Raw genomic sequence first — 8,122 nt, 5'->3', positions numbered from 1 at the left:
TATTGACGTGGCATGACAGAAAAAGAGAAGTGAATGATCTATTACAACATCCAAAAGATGCATTATCATGGAAAAAAATAGACAATTTATGGCCAGAGTTTGGGTCAGAACCTAGAAATCTGTGAGGGTATGTCATTATTGTGAGGGTAGATGGGTAGAGAAGGGTATGTCATTACTTTGCTTTATAATGTATTTAATTTTAGAGTTCGTAATATAATTGATATGCTTATGGTATCTTTATAATGTATTTATGTTTAAAGTTCGTAATATAACTGCTATATTTATGGTATGTCATTACTTTGCTTTGTTTAAGTTCATAACATAATTGTTATGCTTATGTATGTTGACTTTGCTTATTAATGTATTTCCATTTTTTGCAGATTCATAGATGGAGGATAGCAGTGAGGATGAAAGAGAAATGCTTCCAGAAGTAAGAAAGAAATCATTTGTTCCACGTGGGCCAACTACTATGTCTGAGTTGGCCTTAGTGAGAAATTCTGGACAAAAGTTGCCCATTCAATTTAATGAACACGGACAACCTGTTGGAGCCACGTCTAAGAAAATGCAAAGTTACATTGGTGTGTGCGTTCGACAACAGATTCCTATCACATACAACTCTTGGAAAGAAGTTCCGAATGAGCTAAAAGATAAAATATATGATTGTATATCGGTATGAGTTCTATTGTTATGTTTTTCATATAATGTAGTTTGCTTTACACTCTAAGTTTAACTAAGCTTTTCTTTTTTTTTTGTGTAGATGTCGTTTGATTTACAACCCAATGCTAAACATTCTATACTTATGTCTGCATCAAGAAAGTTTCGAACGTTCAAGACGACGTTAACTCAGAAGTATATACTTCCGTCTAAGGATCAACCATCACTCTTGCAGTTTCCTCCCAAAATCTATTCTCATATAAATCAAGAAGATTGGGAATCGTTTGTGGATGCTAGACTAAGTGAAGAATGGGAGGTAAATAAGTTTAAATTTTCAATGGAATTAGAATTGTTTTGATATCTACCTACAAACTAATACGTTGTACAGGATTATAGTCGTATTCAAAGGGAAAGAAGGTCGAAATGCGTATACAATCACCACATGTCACGTAAGGGATATGCTAATCTTGCCGATGAACTAGTGAGTATTTCTAATTAAATTGAAGAATTTATCTTAATATGTTGTTGTTAATTAAATATGTATCTTTTGTTGTAGAAAATAACGCATGATGTTTCCTATCGATCAACTCTTTGGAAAGAAGCACGGAAAGGAAAAAATAATGATTATTTTGATGATGCTACTCGAGATTGCGCCTCTCGGATTGTAAGTATACTTATGATTACAATATATAATCTTTTGTTAACGTAACTGATGATGAATTGTTTTATACTTGTATTGTTTTATAGGATGAATTAGTTGCAACAAATAAAAATGAGGACATCTTGACTGACGCATTGGGTTCCAAGGAGCACGGTGGACGTGTAAGAGGCGTGGGTGCTTTCGTCTCTCAATCACAATATTTCAAGACAGTAAAAGGGAAGGAGAAAATGTGTGAGGATGACTCGAGGTGCAAAAGTGACAAGAAGAGAAGTAATCACTCGAGGTCATCCATTGGAAGTATTAATATAGATCTTGATGCCGATGAGGACACACCTACCAACAAAGGAGTTGAGGTAATTGACTTTGTTGTCACTTTTAGTTTTTTAACTATATAGGATCAATTGTTCTTAACTATGCTTTTAATATTTGTAAAGGGAACACCATGCCAATTGTCTATAGGATCCATTAATAATATTGTTGCAGTAGCCACGATAGTTGAGGATAACATTGGATGTCCCAATGTTAAAGTTCTAGTAGACGTGGTTACGGGAGAAAATTTGACTATACCCAATCCAGTGAAGGGAAAGATAGAGACTTTAAATCAAGCATTGGGTAACATTATAGAATGGCCTCGTCGGCTTGTTTCTACGATCAATGACAAACAAGTGTGTATCTTTTTTTTACTATTTAAGTTTTGATTTTATTTGTATATGTATTTTGAATTTAGAACCTTGGTTGTGATAGGAGCATTCAACTAGGAAGGATGTCGTATACCCTTCAAATTATACTGACGTTAACGGCATTATTAAGCTTTTAAATAGACATGCCATGAAGAACATGGAGGATGTAGACATGATTCGCATCCCAATGAACGAGCACATATTTGGAAGTGACAAATTTGTTTATTTAGCTCGTGAAGATTTGTTGCATTACTGCGGCATGGTTGAAATCGGCTATATGTGTATACTAGCGTATATTACGTAAGTAGACAACTTATACTCATCTTTATCTCCAATACCACTTTTGTAGTTAGTTTGTTGATATTTTAACTATGGTTGCTTTTACTTAGATGTCTTTGGGATAAATGTGACTGTGCAAAGAATTTTTTTGTCATTGACCAATCAAAAATATCGTCACATATCAAAGATCGTGATCTTCGATCCAGAAATTTAGCCAACCAGCTAGAAGCAGTTAACTTGGAACAGAAAGTGCTAATTCCATATAATACCGGGTAAATAAAGAAGAGAAACACATTAATATATTTCCATTGAGCTTAAATGTGTACTCACATTGAAGATGTTGTTTATTGTAGTTTTCATTGGATGTTGCATGTTATCGATCTTCGTGAAAATTGCGTTTATGTTTTGGACTCTCTTCGGAGTAAAGTCAATGAAGACATTCATGGAATCATAAATGTGTAAGTGTATTTACTTTATTACTTCTTATTTAACTTTCTTGTCTTCTAATGTTTAAAAATATTTAGAGGGTTGAAGACATGGCAAGCGAAACACGATCTACAACGCTATCGATCAACTCCAAAATGGAGACCTGTAAAGGTAATTTGCATTTACAGGTTATTACTTTTTATGAAACATAAGATTAATTTGTATTCAATTGATATACATGCAGTGCCCTCGTCAATTGGATTCTGTAGGGTGCGGGTACTACGTGCAAAAGTACATACATGAGATAGTGCATAATTCTAGTACTTCTATTACTAACCTTGTAAGTTTCTACTTTAACTTTTTACATATTACAATTTGTGATCCAAACTCATACTTTCCATATCTTTCTCTTTGTGTGTAGTTCAATACCAAAAATGCATATAGCCAAGAGGAGATTGATGAGATTCGAACTGAATGGGCAGCTTTTGTTAGCAGATTTGTGTAAGTAGTTGCTTTTTGTAGTTAGGTTAGTAGTTGATTTTTGTAGTTAGGTTAGTAGTTGATTTTTGTAGTTAGGTTAGTAGTTGGTCGAGTTAAGTTTTTGTAGGGGACGGCAGTCCTATAGTTTTTTGAAGGGCATGTGGTCCCGTACTAATTGTTGTTTGTTAGATAGTTTGTACCTATACTTTAGTTAGTGAAGGAACCTTCTATTGTGTTTATAAATCACGATCTTATATATTATCTTTAATGGCGTTAGTGTGCTTGTATTTTAGTGTTGGATCTTATGCATTGTAGGTGTTTACTATTGGTTTGCCATGGATGGTAGGATGTGTTGTTTGATATGTGTGATTATGTATATATTGGAGGATTTGGAGTAGTTGGACTTATAGTGTTGAATATAGTTGTGTTTATAATATGTAAGTGTTGGATGATGTGTATTTGTTGTAGTTCTATATGGAAGTGTGGAAAAGTGTGCTTGTATTTTAGTGTTGGATCTTATGCGTTTTAGGTGTTTACTATTGGTTTGCCATGGATGGTAGGATGTGTTGTTTGATATGTGTGATTATATATAAGTGTATATATTGGAGGATTTGGAGTAGTTGGACTTATAGTATTGAATATAGTTGTGTTTATTGATATGTGACTATATGTAAGTGTTGGAAGTGTATGCTGGAATTTTAGGTATTATTGTGTGCATTGCAGGTGAATTAGGTATTATTGTGTGCATTGAGTAGTAGGCATTATAGCTAGTGTGCAAGCAATTTTTTTATTTTTTACAATATACGATGACGAACATTTCCGGACGTAGTTCGACTCAAATAATATCGGTTTTGCCGTCATAAAAACTATTATAAATACGACATGAAATGAATCTTTAAAAACGACATTAAATGTGTCTTTAATGTCGGTTTAAAAAACGACATAAAATGTGTCTTTAATGTCGGTGGAAAAACGACATTAAATGTGTCTTTAATGTCGGTGGAAAAACGACATTAAAGATGTGCACTAAGCAACATTAATGTCGGTTTAAAAACGACATTAAAGACATCTTTAATGTCGGTTATAAACCGACATTAAAGACAGCTTTAATGTCGGTTATAAACCGACATTAAAGATAAACCGACATTAAAGACCTTCAATAACACCTTCAAAGATGTCGGTTTATAACCGACATCAAAGGTCTTTAATGTCGGTTTATAACCGACATCAAAGACCCCTTTAATGTCGGTTATAAACCGACATTAAAGCCCAACCGACATTAAAGGCCTTTAATAACGCTCACAAAGATGTCGGTCGCCAAGTGACATTAAAGGCCTTTAATGTCGGTTTTAAACCGACATTAAAGGCCAAATTTCTTGTAGTGAGATTGAAATCATATTTTTAAGGAATCTAAATCATTCATTCATTCATTCATTCATTAATTAATTAAGTTTCAATTAAGGATACATAATCTACATTATTGATAAAACAAAAAAAAAAAAAAAAAAAAACAATCTTTGGGCTTATTAATTAGGGTGTTACTATATGATCAAATGTTTGAATTTAGATTAGTTTGACACTCCAAGTCAAACCCTTATAATTAATACAGGTTATATGGATCTGAAATTTTTTCTTGAAATCATATCTAAATATCTTATATTTATTTCTGTTTTTTTTTTCCATAAATAAGAAAAAAAAATAGGGTTGGAAAATATAGGTAGGAGTACTAATCATATTATACTCTTTTTTGGAGTTGTGACATTCAATCAATATTACCATCTATATACTTAATTATGACTAAGTATGATATTTTGGTAAATTTTTGAGTAGGGCATGTGTATAACTCGAGGACAAAACATGATATGTTACTTCAAAGGTGGACCATTTTGAGTAAAGTGAGTAGAGCTTTAAATAATCAAGTAAGTTAAATTACTTGATAGGTCATATCTATCGTGACTTATGAGGTATATTATTCGAAGTTTTTTTGCTAAAAAAAGAATTTTATTTTTTAGTAGATCGTCATATTCAAATCATCTTTCCTTTTCAATTTTACAATATATAGATAGAATGATAATAAATATACATACCATGAATATTTTATTAAAATAATTACTCAAAATTTGACTACCTTGCATACAAACCAACATCTCAACTTAAAGAATAAGTCATGTTAATAATTTTTGAAAAATACATAGATGTATGTGAATATTATTTATTTTTGTGTGTGCATGTTTTTCTTCATTATTTTTAGAATATTTTAGTTTTTTTTTTATGTGAATGATGAAAAATTATATAGACGAAGATGTAATATTCATATTGTTCTTTTAAAAAATGATTACTGTGGTAGAAGAGTGTGACATCAGAATGATGAATAATTAAAAGTGATAAACTAAGGTATATAATGTTTTTTAAGGAATCAATTATAAATAATTTGCAAAAATGTTTTTTTTTTAATTTATAATTTTGGTATATAAATAATAAATAAGAAATAAAAATAATTATCGTGCTTGGTGTCTAAGATATTGGATGTTTGGCTGTCCAATCACTGCCTAGTTTAAGACAGTAAAATCCAAAAAAAAAAAAAAAAACAAAATGAAATTAAGAAATAAGAAAGTGTAATTAATTAAAATAAAACAAAATAAAAAAGCACTTTCACCGTCCTAAACCCTATTAAAAATCCATCATAAGATTTGCTAAAAAAGGGTTTTTGGCCACTTTCACACATCATTTCTTCTATTCATTAACTTAATTTACACTCTTTCCTCCTAAATTACAGACAACCTTTATGATTATGAATCAACAATTAGGGACAACAGCTTTAATTAATTTAATTCCATGTTTTTTTTTCTCTAAAAAAATTAATTAAAATATCAATATTTAACTTTGGAGAATTCAAATATATATATATATATATATATATATATATATAGATTAATTAGAAAGATCTTAACAGTTGAAAGTGGCAAATCTTATCACTGAATAAGGATTTAATTGACAGTGTCTAATTGAATGGACTAGATCTAAAGAAAACATCATAACAGGTGGTGTAGATTTATTTTTTTAAAAGAAAAAAATTAATAAAGTAGAATAAAGAAAATATTGAAATTCTTTCTTGTCATGAATAGAAACCCTAAAACTATTATTGGTATGCTAATTGTGAAATTTGTGGTTTGGAACTCATCTATTTATCTTGTCACAATCTGATGTCCATATATTATCATATGTGTGTGTTCAATTGAAATCTTGATTCTTATAATTTTTGTTTAAAAGTTTAGTTTATATAAACTAACTTATGAGATTATTTGCCAAATTTAATTTAACTATTTGGACAATTTGTTAATATGAATCGTCGGACAACTCACTTATGCTTGGTTGTATTATTATTCTTTGGTTATGTTTGTAGTTTAATTCTTCTGGTCTCTTTATTGTATAATTTGGATTGAAGTTGAAGAAATTAAATGTTAAATTATAAGTTTTTTTGTATCTAAATTTGACTGAAATTTTAAGTTTTTCTATCTGAATAGTGTAAAAGATAGAATCTACCAAGTAGATCCTTACATACATGATTTCTAATGATGTGTCACAATTTATTTCTAAATATATCTAATATTATTGTATCCAATAGATCTCACCTATTCAATATATTTTTTAAAATTTACAAAACTATTATAGAAAATCTTATTTTATTAGATATAAAATTCAAATTTTGTATCTTATTAATTAATTATAAAATTTTCAAATATGCCAATGACTTTTATTATTGGATATACAAAATGAAGAGTTAAAGATGAAATTAACTAATCTCGAAAAGTCAGGTGTTCAAATCTTCGTACTTGTGAAAGCTTAATTAAGTCTTAATTTATTAAAGTTAGGACGAAAGTAAAACAAGATAAATATTCTTCCATGAATGTTCCTTAACTCCCTTTGATCATTTTAAAATATTCCATAAGAGCCTAAATATATTTACAATAATAACCACTGAGTGATGTTTTTTTCTTAATATATATTTATCTACACCATCAACTAATGTTATTTTTTTTTTCAACTAATGACACCAACTGAAAATTAATTGTTTTTTTTTTCTCCCACAACATTCCTTTGAATAATAATCCCCAAATTCCATTTAATAAATTAATGTGGATGCATGCAACTTCCTTCCATACATATTTAAAAGAGTAGAAGGTTGAAAGATAAAATTCCTATTAAAATTGCTTAATTAGCAACCAGACAAGTGATTAGGTTGGGTAATTATAAACATTTATTGGTTATTTGACCTTTTCTGGGGTTAGAAAAAGAAAAGGAAAAAGATTAAATATAGGGTATGGAATATTCCATATAATTTGAGACCATGCTTAGCTTGAATCTCAAATTAAATGTAAAGAAATTAGAACTTTTTCTTTGCTTTTTTTGCCACATTATAATATAATACAAAGACCTATGAGATGGCATATGCTCCAAAGTATAACCACATTATTACCAACTCATTATGATCAATTTGTCAGCACTCAGAAACTTTTCTTTTTTCTTTTTTAAATAAAATTTTTCAAACCCTCATTTAATTATTTTTCACTCAATAATTTGTTGGGCTTGTCCTTTTCTTGTTAAAAAAAAAAAAAAAAAAGAAGCACTAAAATTTCATATAATTTTCTTCGTAAGATCCTAGCAAGCTAGCTAGCTCTTGTGGTGCAAATCCTACCATACAAGATTTTTTAGTCTAAAAAGACAATTGAAAAAACATTCGATTTAGATCTAATTTCTATTTGATCCATCAATTATAATATATTACTAAGTTTGATGTAATTTAGTTTTAAATTTCAAAATGGTGTAATTTTAATTACACGTTTTACTTTTTTTCTTATTAATATTGATATTTAGTACTTTATAATTATTTTAACTAATTAATAAATGTTAGCACCTATAAGGTAAAAAATTCAAAATAAAA

The 8,122-nt window shown here is 29.4% G+C and overlaps 1 long non-coding RNA gene across 1 annotated transcript; it reads left to right on the top strand.

Moving 5' to 3' along the window:
• The first annotated feature begins 2,711 nt into the window (after positions 1 to 2,711).
• LOC127149103 (uncharacterized) lies at positions 2,712 to 3,298 on the top strand. Its single transcript, XR_007820436.1, has 3 exons — positions 2,712 to 2,871; positions 2,945 to 3,040; positions 3,122 to 3,298. It is a non-coding gene; the product is annotated as an uncharacterized LOC127149103 (long non-coding RNA).
• The last annotated feature ends 4,824 nt before the right edge of the window (positions 3,299 to 8,122 follow it).

Source organism: Cucumis melo, chromosome 4, assembly GCF_025177605.1.
Source record: "Cucumis melo cultivar AY chromosome 4, USDA_Cmelo_AY_1.0, whole genome shotgun sequence".
In the NCBI taxonomy this organism is placed as follows: Eukaryota; Viridiplantae; Streptophyta; class Magnoliopsida; order Cucurbitales; family Cucurbitaceae; genus Cucumis; species Cucumis melo.
This window is presented reverse-complemented; position numbering and strand designations above follow the sequence as displayed.